Here is a 12500-nt window from a genome sequence, read left to right as displayed (position 1 = left end):
TATCTCTCTCTCTCTCTCTCTCTCTCTCTCTCTCTCTCTCTCTCTCTCTTTCTCTCTCTCTCTCTCTATCTCTCTCGTGAGATATGTAGAAGATATTGATTTGTATAGTCGCGCGTGCTCCTGACCAGTGCCGCGTTACAACCGCGTCGGTGCCGGTCGGCATGAGCGTCGCGACGGCTGCGGAAATTAACCGCACTACTATTCACTTTTTTACTCGTTCTTTAAAAATTTCATACGAGTATGTTATTAACATAGTTCTTTAACGTAACATAACATACCATGAAAGAGTATAAAATTAGAATCGTTAATCGATAATTCATCAATGATATATTTTTAAATAGAATCATTATGACGATTTAGATTCTTTATATTTTGATTAATAAAAATAAGAATTGTTTTCGTTTCTTTTTTTCTTTTTATATATAATTAATTGAAATAATAATTAATATGAAAGGAAAAGAACGCGAATAACACTTTTTCTCATTATAACAAATTTCTGTATAAGTATATATACATATACACACATATATATATATATATATATATCTATTCAATATTCATAACTTTATTGATGGACATAATATAATATACACGTACACATGTAAAGGAAACGGTGAAAAATCGATTAGTCGATTAAACACGATAATCTTCTTTTGGACGAGTTTCTCGCGGTTGAATAAAAAAAAAAAAAAAGAAAAAAAAATTGATCAAAGAGCGAAAAGTGAGATAGTAAAGAAAGAGGAGAGAATGAAACAGAAAGAGAGAGAGAGAGAGAGAGAGAGAGAGAGAGAGAAAATATATGAGGAAGAAGAGTATATGTACATATATAGTAGGGGCGGAGGGAGGAGGGTACAATAAAATTTATTACGCTTAAATCGTATCTCGTAAAATAATGATAGCGCACGGGTACGGAGACTGTGCGCCTCACGTTCACGCGAATGCGCCATTTATCGGCACTCGCACCAGAGATTATCTCGACACCGTAGTACAAGGGCGATGGCGTCGGTCAATTATCGTCGTCGTGCAGGAAATTTAATTGATCGTGATAGACGATCAAATTGCGGAGAAAAGGGATGAGACGGTCGATTTATATATATATATATATATATATATATATATATATATATATATATATATATAGACAAATATAAATTTATATATAAATTTATATAAATATATAAAAATAGAAAGAACGAGAAGTTGTTAGTGGCCTTTCGTTACATTTCTTTCTCTCTCTCTCTCTCTCTCTCTCTCTCTCTCTCTCTCTCTCTCTCTCTCTCTCTCTCTCTCTCTCTCTCTCTCTCTCTCTCTCTCTGTCTCCCCTGCTTTCGAGAGGAAAGTATGAAATTAGCACGGAATGTCGTGGGCGCATCTGTAACAGCCAACAATTTTTGCGTACGTATACTATACATTCCCTTTTTCGTGGAATCAGCCAAGAGAAAGAAAGAGAAAGAGAAAGAGAGAGAGAGAGAGAGAGAGAGAAAGAGAGAAAGAGTATTTGACCGGGTAAACTTCGTGAGCCCGGGCCAATTATTTTAACGAGCAAGTCCGATCATTCGTGGAATGAGCTCGGTAAGAAAGAATCCTAATAAGCATTGTGAATGTATGAAATTGAAATTGGTATATATATATATATATATACATGTTTATATAATTATTTCATAAATGATCAATATATATAAATATATATGTCGAATTTTCTATTTTGTATAGAAGCTTAGGAAAATTTTGCATTGTTATTGTTATCTTCTTTCTACGTGGTAGGCCGTGTTTAGTGCAGCCTCTTCTTCTTCTTCTTCATCTTTTTTTTCATCTTTTTTTTCATCTTTTTCTTCCTCTTCTTCTTCTTCTTCTTCTTCTTCTTTCTTCATCTCTTATCCCTTCTTCTTCTCCATCCAAGGTTCAGACTCATTTTTCTTCTCTTGTCACTAGCGACACTCGTTTCCCTTCAAGCACTTGTTTTTTTCTTTCCTTTTTTTTTCCTCTTTTTTCTCCTTCTTTTTTTATTTTTTTTTTTTTTCCTCTTGAACCCTTTTCTCTACCATCGTTTTAGTTCAACCTGGCTACTGTAATTTTGTTCACGTTTTAAAGTTTTATCGCAAGTATTTGACTAATGTCCGGGCATTATCAAAAATTAATATACATGGATAAGTATATATATATATATATATATAAATTTATCGAATAGTAGAATATTTGAAAGTATCAATCGTTAATCTTAGATAATCGATATTGATTATGGGAAATGTTTGATAAACAAGTGATAAAGAGGAAGATAATTTGAGATAAATAAAGAAAAGTTCTATTAAGAAAGACATCTTAAACTGTTTATATGCAAAATTCAATTTTAATCAATAATAATAATAATAATAATAATAATAATAATAATAATAATAATAATAAAAAAGAATTACCTTCGTACCTTCGTATACGTACTAATATATTAAAAAACGAATAAATATATTACAATTAATCTAATCGTAATTAAATGTATATACGATAAGTAGAATAGGTACGATATTAAATAATGCACAATTATCAAGTGAAATCGCTATTAATTACAGTGTAGCAAAACAAAAAAATAAAAAAAGGAAAGAAAAACTATAAACAAAAACCAAAATGCAAAAACGAAAAAGAAGAAGAGGAAGAAAAAAGAAAAGAGAAAAAGCGAAAGGGAAAGACCAAGGAGAATTCTTCAGCTCAGCTGTTATGTCTCTGGCGCGCTTTGGTGGCGGGGGCGCGTATGTTAGGCGCCTACTATACTCTCTCTCTCTCTCTCTCTCTCTCTCTCTCTCTTTCTCTCTCTCTCTCCCTCACATGCGTATATCCGACGTGTTCACGAGTCGCCGTTGGCGTCCTCATCCTCGTCGTCTTCGTCGTCTTCGTCGTCATCGTCGTCGTCGTCGTCGTCGTCTTCTTCGGCGTCGTCGGCGTCGTGGACTATGTGTACATGCGCGTATGCTTTCGAGCACGCGCGCGCACGCTCGTTCTACTCGGTTGGTTGCGTGTGTGCATTGGGACTCACACGCGTTGCCTCGTGTATGTCTGCGAGAAGAGCCAAACGAAGGGAGGCAAGCCAGTAAGCTCAGGCGCGCCGGAGCGGCGAGAGAGCAGCCATTTTACTCGAACGCGGGTGGTAAACGCCGTGCACACCACCTGACGCCTCGCGTCTATTCTCTCTCTCTCTCTCTCTCTCTCTCTCTCTGTCTCCTTTTCCTTCTCTTACTTTCTCTCTCTCTCTCTCTCTCTCTTTCTTTCTCTGTTTCTCTGTCTGTCTCTCTGTTTCTCTGTCTGCTTTTTCTTTTTATCTTTCTCTTCTTATTTCTCTTTTCCTTATTTACATTAATAAAATACACGTGACATACGCGTTCGTCTCTATTCCATCGTATGCGAATTAAAATCGTCGTCTCCGCAAGGTAAAAGAAAAAAACGAAAAGAAAATTATAATAAAACGAAAAGAAAAGGAGAGAAAAAGAGATAGATAGATAGATAGATAAAGAGAGAGAGAGAGAGAGAGAGAGAGAGAGAGAGAGAGAGAGAGAGAGAAAGAGAGGGAGGGAGGGAGAGAGAAAGAGAAAGGGGAAAAAGGGAATTAGGTAGGAAGTATTTCTTAATTAAATTTTTGTGAATGAGAGAGTGATTGAAAAAGCGAGAGAGAGAGAGAGAGAGAGAGAGAGAGAGAGAGAGAAAAGGAGAAATACGTAAATAAGAAATAAGTAAACAAAATAAATAATAGTTAAGGTCTTTTGAAAAAGAAACGCTACTTCGCGAGTGAATTCAAAGAGGATAGAAAGAGATTCGTTCAATCGGAGGTTCAGTGTAGAGGAGAAAGGTGAGGGAGGAAGTGATGGAAGAAGCCTCGTGAATGCGACGGCGATCCGGTGCAGCGTGCACGTGCGCCACGACGGTGGTGAGACGAGTGAGAGACGAGCTCGGTTAGGTGAGACAGGAGAGAGGGAGCCTGTGCTGCGTGTGTGCGAGCGAGACAGGCTATTTGCTCCCTCTCCAGTCTCTTTACTCTCTCTCTCTCTCTCTTTCTCTCTCTCTCTCTCTCTCTCTCTCTCTCTCGCGTTTTCTCTTTCTCACTCTCACTTATTCGGAAGCATGCCGTGTGTTGTATACGTGTAAGAAGGAGAAAGAGAGAGAGAGAGAGATAATATTTCTCTGTGTGTTTACGTGTAACGTGTACGTGTATGTGTATCATAGTTTTATACGTATTTGTGTGGGCGACAGGAGCGAGAGGGAAAAGAGGGAGAGAGGGACGTCCAACGAACGCGAGGAGGTGCTCTGTACTCCTCTTGTAGCCACCACGAGGTGAGGCTATTCGTTCTGCGCAGGACCGTTTAAATTCGCCGCCTGCTTTGCATACCGCGTTTTCGCCGGCCCTACTCCACCCCCTCTTTACTCCACACAGCCCTCATCCGCCTACCCTCATCGCGACGGCCACAGCCAGCAAACTCGGCACGACCCGCCCTTCGCGATTTTCCCTGACCAACCCCTTCGTCCAAGCGACGAGACGAGATGCATTTCGATACGCTTTTCTCCTTCTTCTTCTTCTTCTTCTTCTTTTTCATCTTCTTCTTCTCTCTTCTTCTTATTCTCTTTTTTTTCTTTTTCTTCTTTCTTCTTACGCTTAGCTTTGCTTTTATCTCTTCTATCTCTTACTCCCGAGAAAGTAATGAGTCTTATTAAGGGCCGAATGAGAGGCAAGAAAAACTTTAGTCCTCGTTTACCAAAACTTTGGAAAATTAGCTGTTTCATCTTATTATTTTGGAAAAATCGTCGAGAGTTCCTCCGTTGTTTTATTCTATGATATTATAAAGTTTCCTTTCAAATAGATTTTCAATCGATTAATTTCGATAATATTACGTGTTAACAATTTCATATGTCAATTTTCTTAGATCGGACGCGCGTGTTATAGATCGGAAAATTTGGCGGGACGATGACCTAGAAATTTTCTTAGATGACGTTTGTTACATCTCGATAACTATTCTCTTTCTTTCTTTCTTTCTCTCTCTCTCTCTCTCTCTCTCCCCCTCTTTCTCTTTCTATCGTCTTTTACCATTCTATCGAAACTCGAAATATCCGCGTCGCGTAATTAACGGCTCTCCCTCGTCTCGTCTAATTCCGTCTCGAAATTATTTCGCGCGCTGGGTCAGTCGAGTTACGAGCGAGAAAGCATAAACTTTGTCTCGAGAAGGCGGACGCGCGTCGTTAATTGTACGAAAATTTTGAACGCGGACGTACCGATTTACTGCGCAGATCATTCGCTATACGTATGTACGTAATATATATGTTTCCCTATATACATATATCTATATATCTCGTGCATATATAATGTATATTTCTATATATATATATCATATATATATATACATATATATATAAAAATATACGTATATATATGTATACATATATATATATATATATATATATGATATATGCATATATGTATATGTGTATGCGTGAGTGTGCGAATGTGTACGTATTTATATATCTGTATATACGTATTTTGACATGGGTATATACGATGCTCAAAAGTCTTTCTGGCTGCACGCTCGCGTTAATGCTGTCTCACGTAATGAGCGACTTGGCTCCGACGGACGCATATTTTCTTTTACGATGCCTAAATATAATCTTAACGATGTTCTTATGGCCTAGAGCATGGTCGCCTTCGAGAAATTCGAAATTCTGCGCTGCTGCTTCGAACCACCAAAGCTTTACGTGCCGATCTCGATTTACCCCCTCACCTCAACCCACCGCCACCCCTTATACCCGCACCCACATCTTGTTGTCGAACTAGCCAATCCCCCACCACCATCGTCATTTTTATTTACTTTCTCTATCTTTCTTTCGCGAATACTCTCACTTTCTTAATATCTTTCTCGAATATTTCGTTTCCTTTCGAAAATCAACGAGAACTGTCTAATTGTTTAACTTTAATACGATACCGCGATCCTAAAGATATTCCCGTAAAATATATCGACCGATCTCTTGTCGTCTTTTAATTCGATAAAAAAGAAAGGAAGAAAAATAAAGAAAATCAGAATAAAATTCTTTCGCTTGACTCGAAATGTACGCGATTAAACTGACTAATTTCGTTTTTCGTATTAATTCGATATTTACATTAATCAATCGTAATCGTAATAGTTCGTCATATAATCCATTTCAAACGCGACAATTTTTCATCCTCGTTATCGATTATTATTATTATTATTATTATATATATATATATATGTATCTGCACGTTATATAATTAACTGTAGTTAATTTTCAGAATGGAAAGTCGAATGAAAATCGAGTCGCATAACTATAACTTTTTCTTCTCGTTATGTCAGAATGAGGGACGAATTACGTTCTCGTTACAGCATTTCCTCGCTGTATCTCTCTCTCCCCCTCTCTCTCTCTCTCTCTCTCTCTCTCTTTCTCTTTTTCTGTCTTTTTCTCTCTGACGATCAAGGATCGAAGTCACGTAGAGGTGCGCGTCGATCTCCGCGAGCGATCGTCACGCGCCGACCGATTTTCCCATAAAACCCACGGAACAACTTTCGATCGACGCCAATCAACGATTATTATCCGCATGTTCGACGATCCTCGTCAACGTTGTCGTCGTCGTCGTCATCATCGTCATCGTCGTCGTCGTCGTTGTCGTCGTTGTCGTACTCGTTTCTTCGATCTTTCGCGCGATCTCGATAACTTCTTGATATCTTTCAAGAGGATCGAGGAAAACGATACTAAGCGTGGATGATAAAAAAAAAAAAAAGAATGACAATAAAGGAAGGGAGAAAGAGAGAGAGAGAGAGGGGGGGGTGGAGGGGATATTTAATACAAAGTCGTGTGAAAGGAAAAAAGAAAAAAATAAAACAATAGTTAGAATAGCACGACGATAATAGATTACGAACGTTTCAACTTGGTGTCGTTTAAAAACGGTGTTAAAATACGATTCGATTTTATATTATCGAATCGGAACGGCGGTAGTAGAATAATGAATGATGTATGTACGCGCGGGATAATTATTGTGCCTTCTCTTCTCTACTCCGTACTTCGCGAGAAATCACGTTGAACGATCGCTGGAAACAAACGCCGCCGGCATAGGTCGTAGAGATACGTCGTATCCTACGTATACGTATGTACGTACTTACTTACGTACCTATCTACCTACCTACCTACCTATCTTCCTTCCTTCCTACCTACCTACCTACTCGTACCTACCTAATATACAACAACCGAGTTTATCTTCTTCCTCTTCTTCCTCTTCTTCTTCGTCTTCTTCTTCTTTTTCTTTTTCTTCCTCTTCTTCTTGGGCAAGAACTTTCCATTGCCACAAGAGAATATGGTCCCTGTGGTATTATTACTCTTTAATAAAAAAAAAAAAGAAAAAAAAAACAAAAACAAAAAAAAAGAAAAGAAGAGAAGAAAAAAAAGAAAGAGCAAAAAATCCGAAATGGACCGTACGAGGAGTTAATAGAGAAGAAATAAGATGTAGAGGGGAGGGGATGAGAGGGTGTGGATCGAGGAGGAGTCGAGAAAAGAAATTTCTTTTTTTTTCGTTTCTTCTTTTATTTAGTTATATTTTTTCCTTTTTTTTTTCTCTCTTTTTTTTTTTTCCTTGAATTCATATTTTATCAAAGGGGACTCATTAATATCTCTGGTTGTTCGATTTCAAATAAGTACTTACTTACTTAAGTCCGTCTCTCTCCGTCCCGATCCGTCAGTCCGTCTTGTTCGATATTCCTTTTTTTTTTCTTCTTTACGTGAAACAGAAAGAGAGAGAGAGAGAGAGAGAGAGAGAGAGAGAGAGAGAGAGAGAGAGAGTGCAAGAGCAAGAGGAAATAAAGGAACGACTTCGGAAGGGCTTTCCACTTGTCGTTTTTTCGGTGCCTCGCGGTGACATTTGCGTGTGGCCATGGCAGGGAGGATGGGGGGAACGTTCGCATCGACACGCTCGCATCGACACGCCAGACGACAATTAACCCGACAAACCAAGCAACCGTCGTTTCTCTTCCCCTACCTCTTCCCGCCCCCCGATCCTCCTGTACCTCCCTTCATACCCTTTCCCCCCATCCACCCCCCTTTCGATAGGCCCCCTTCGCCACCCCATCGAACTAGAACTAACGTCCCTTTCTTGCCACCAAAGCGGGGGGTGTAAACCCATCATTATCCTGATTATTCTTGCATGCCGGCTAATCACAAGCTGTCGGTCTTGTCATTGTTTCACTACGGATCATTATTTCTTTTTTTTTCTTTTTTTTTTTTTTTCTTCCTTTCCTATTTCCTAAGCTCCCTTTCTCTTCTATCCTAGTTCTTTCTCTTCTTTCACTCTCTCCTCTCTCTCTCTCTCTCTCTTCATCACTATCTCTATCTTTCTTTCTCTATTGCTCTTACAATCACTCCCTTTCGTGGAGAGACCATCCATCGTGAGCCGTTTAATCCCACGCGCTCGCTCTTTAGCTCGAGCGAAAAAGCCCATTAGGAGGGAAGAAATTAAAGCCTCACTGTGTATGCGCGGCACGGGCTCGAGTAGAACCAGGGGTAGGGGCGGGTGGGGGGAGGAGGCGCAGGAAGGAAGGGCGCGGGGTTTGAAAGGGGTAGGAAAGGGATTGCACGTTGCTTGCTCGTTCGCTCGTTCGTTCGCTCGCTCGCTCGCTCGCTTCCTTGTTTCCTTCTACTTTCTCTCGAACGTTTCTTCCAATCGAACTTCTTCTTCTTCTTCTTCTTCTTCTTCTTCTTCTACTATTTCGTCTGCTTTTTTTTCCCTCCGTTCCCTTTAGAACACGTCGTATGTACTTTCTCGTCTTTCCTACTCTTCGAGAAAAGGAATGAATTTGATTTATACGAAGAGAGAAAAATATTCGGGACAACGGACTCGTTGAAGGATGATCGCCAATATGAAGGAATAGAAACAAAAAAAAAAAAAAAAAAAAAAAGAAAAGAAAAGAGAAAAAAGAGATCTAGAAAAATGACGAAACGCTTAATTTTAACATTCGTATATTTAGTTTAGTGTCGTATGGAGAAAAAAAAAGAAAAGAAAAGAAAAGAAAAGAAAAGAAAAAAAAACACAAGAAAAAGGAAAATAAAAATAGAAAAAAAAAAAGTATTTATGGACCCGTTATCGGTTCCGTAGATAGAGATGCACGGATTTCGTACGTAACAAATTTACTAAACGCAGCAAGTATCTTCGTCGAGAGTACGAATAAGAACAAGAATAAGAATAAAAATTAAAGAGGGAGAGAGAGAGAGAGAGAGAGAGAGAGAGAGAGAGAGAAAAGAAATAAAATAGACACACGATTTGCAAGTGTAAGACCGAAGAGAAACGATCGTGGGAGATGAAAAAGTAGTATAAGAAGAAGAAGAAGAAGTCCGTAGTCTCGCAAAAGAGAAGGACGGAGAATGGTGGGGTTAGGGGGGTGGCGAGAGAGGGCGAGGGTGGTCGGAGAGGATAGAAGAGGACGAAATATAAAATAGCGAGGAGCGTCGGTGGTACCGGTTAGACTATATGCTCTAATTTTAGGCGATTGCCTCGCTCCCTCACCCAAGGATTATAATTAGATACAGAAATACCCGACCCGACTCAGCCACCCACCGGCCAAGCCAGCCGAATGCGCGGGTGCGCGTTCTCGCAATCCCGGATCACAACGAGAAAGCTTGAAAGCTCGAAAGCTCGCGAACGAATTCGCTTAAACGAGCGAGCGAGACGACGAGCTTTCGAAAGCTCACGAATACACGAGTTTTCTACTGTCTCAAACCAGTCGACTCGTTCTCGTTGATGTCGTCGCATAGCCATTCGTATCCTTCTATCTTTCTCTCTCTGTCTCTCTCTCTCTCTCTGTTTCTCTTTATTTCTCTTTTCATCTTGTAAGTGGAAAGAGCGAGAGCGAGAGAGAGAGAGAGAGAGAGAGAGAGATCAAGCACACACATAAACACGTACACACAAAAGCCGTCCACATTCTGATATGCGAATCCGAAACGTTGCGCGTTCTAATTTTAAAGTTTCCACGGGCAACACCGTGCTCGCTAATCCAAATTTCGTGGAAACATGAATTTTCCCACTCTCTCTCTCTCTCTCTCTCTCTGTTTTTCTCTCTCTCTCTCTCTCTCTCTCTCTCTCTCTTTATCTATCTATCTATCTGTCTTTCTTTCTCTTCGTTCAAACAGATTCTAATTCAAGAATTATCCAAATCGAATTTAATTCGTTGTTTAGCGTAATGTTTAAGTAAACATTAACATTTTTACGTTCCTCGTTGTAAGGGATTTTTTATGTAGAGCTAATATTACTTTATACAAGATCCTATTAATATTAGGACAGTCGTCTGTCTCTCTCTCTCTCTCTCTCTCTCTCTCTTCTCTTTTTTCTTTCCTTTTTTTTTCTTGTTTTTCTTTCCTCCATATTCTCCATCCTTTTCTTTCACGAAAGCATTAACCCTTTTCTCAGAGAACTCTACGCCAGGTTAGAAAAGAGTATAATTACTCTCTCGAGAAAAGGTCTTGAGTTTCTTTCTTTCTTTCTTTCTTTCTTGAAGAAATAGATCGATTCCATTCGTTTTACTTTACTTTTTCAATGATATTCTTCACGTCAACAAATATATTTGTATATACACACACACACACACACACATATATATATATATATATATTTACGGACGAGTAAATAATTAATTAGAAGCTTGGTGCGAGGAAGGATTCGATGGCGGCGCAGCTGCGTTAGTTCACCCCTAACAGGGCTTAGTCTAATAGAAGTCCGCGGGACTCGTCTGGCAAGCAGGGGGTAACCTCGACCCCCTTCTAATGCAAGAAAGAGAGAGAAAGAGAAAGAGAGAGTAATTATCCTAGGAACCAATCGATATTTCGATCAACGTGTCGGCCTTTGATGCTCGTCGTCGAAAAGAATCGACTAGGCTAGCCGAGGCCGTTAGTCTAACCGCATTATCGTGTTTCCTACGTTATAGTTAGTTGGCAGTAACTTCCTACCCTTTTTTCGTTAGGCCCACGATCAACTTATCGTCCGATCGTAATTTTCACACGTGGAAAAACTATACATATGTACGCGCCTGTCGATTCATTGATAACATTGATTATCTCGAAATATTTTACATCATCGTTCTTCTATAAATCATTTAAATCAAATTAAATATCATTAGATCTTTTATTAATCATTTATTAGAAAATTAAAAATAGAAATTAAAATATTATCAGAGGCTATTATTTATTTCGTTCGTATCGATTCGCTTTATTCTTTTTTCTTTTCTTTTTTTTTTTTTTTCATTCTTCCTTTTTTACCATTTATTTATTTTCTCTTCTCTTCTTAAAATATAATCGTATCTTTTTCTTTCTTTTTCTTTCTTTTTTTTTTTTGTTTTTCTTTTTTTCTTTTTGATCTTTTTTGACTTTTGTTTTCTCTTTTCTTTTTTCTTTTTTTTTTTCTTTTTTTCCTTCGGTTACTCCGTTCTTCGAACCGATTCGAGTTAAAATTACGTCAGGCTCAGAGATCCCTCAAGCTTTTGCGAGCTTCTCTTTCTTAAGAGAAGTGGAGAAATGTGGAAAGGTTTATCTTTCTCTTTTCTTTCTTCCTTTTTTTATTCTGACTTCGTGGAATACGAAATAGTGGTGTATCTCTTCAAAGTGTCGGACACGAAGAGCCAGGAAGAATTTCTTTATCGATTATTATCGACTAAAAGCACATGCCGGAACGTGCTGGTAGAAACGAATAGAGCGGCTCCCATGGTGTATACCTTATGTATTTATAAGATCTTTCGTCACGACGACGAAACACAAAATGCGGCGGCCACGGCAAAACGATTATTTAATCGGCTTCTCCCGTGCCAAACGCATTACATTATCTCTCTCTTTTTTCTTTTTTTTTTTTTTTCTCTGTCTGAAATGCTCCTATCAAAAAGTAGGAAAGATAATCGAAGCATGAAGTCTACATTTCTCATATCATATTTTTCTCTTTATTTCTCATTCTATTATACATATCTTGGACGATTGCCGCGTTTGGGAATGAAATTAGAGCATAAGCCCTATTGCATTAATACAATATTTATTTAACATGGTATAGTATTTATTTATGTCAAATCAATTTCATAATAAACGCCGCGACGACGACGGCTACGACGGCGACAATCGCAATGGTCAGTTTAAAAAAAAGAAAAAGAAAGAAAATGCAACACAAAATCAAAAAGAAAAAAAAAAAAAAAAAAAGAAAAAGAAAAAAGAAATTACATCTCGAATAAAAATATCGAGGATCTTTTCAATTTCTTCTTTTTTGTTTTTTTCTTCTCTCTCCTCTTCGTACATCGACAAATACATATATATATATATATATATATATATATATATATATATATATATATATATATATCAGATCTTTCCTCTATGCAAATATTCCCGAAAGATATTTTTTTTTTAACGATGAAAGAGTTAAGAAAAAAGAACGAATAAGAAAGAGAGAGAGAGAGAGAGAGAGAGAGAGAGAGAGAGAGAGAGAGAGAGAGAGAGAGAGA

At 38.4% G+C, this 12500-nt stretch overlaps 1 protein-coding gene across 15 annotated transcripts in view; it reads left to right on the top strand.

Moving 5' to 3' along the window:
- The window catches only part of LOC124425069 (zinc finger homeobox protein 3), a 399866-nt gene that overhangs the window by 64651 nt on the left and 322715 nt on the right, over nucleotides 1–12500 (top strand). For 4 of the 15 annotated variants that reach the window (XM_046964874.1, XM_046964873.1, XM_046964876.1 and 1 more), the window contains exons 1-2: nucleotides 3056–3416; nucleotides 4234–4314. The exons of 1 other annotated variant lie outside the window; for it this stretch is intronic. The gene's annotated coding sequence lies outside the window, so the exon portion shown is untranslated. Of the gene's footprint in view, nucleotides 1–3053; nucleotides 3417–3669; nucleotides 3911–4233; nucleotides 4315–4363; nucleotides 5281–12500 lie in introns of those variants that run through there. 10 more of the 15 variants (XM_046964867.1, XM_046964872.1, XM_046964856.1 and 7 more) reach the window with 7 other exon arrangements.

The sequence above is a fragment of the Vespa crabro genome, chromosome 6 (assembly GCF_910589235.1).
Source record: "Vespa crabro chromosome 6, iyVesCrab1.2, whole genome shotgun sequence".
Classification (NCBI taxonomy): domain Eukaryota; kingdom Metazoa; phylum Arthropoda; class Insecta; order Hymenoptera; family Vespidae; genus Vespa; species Vespa crabro.
This window is presented reverse-complemented; position numbering and strand designations above follow the sequence as displayed.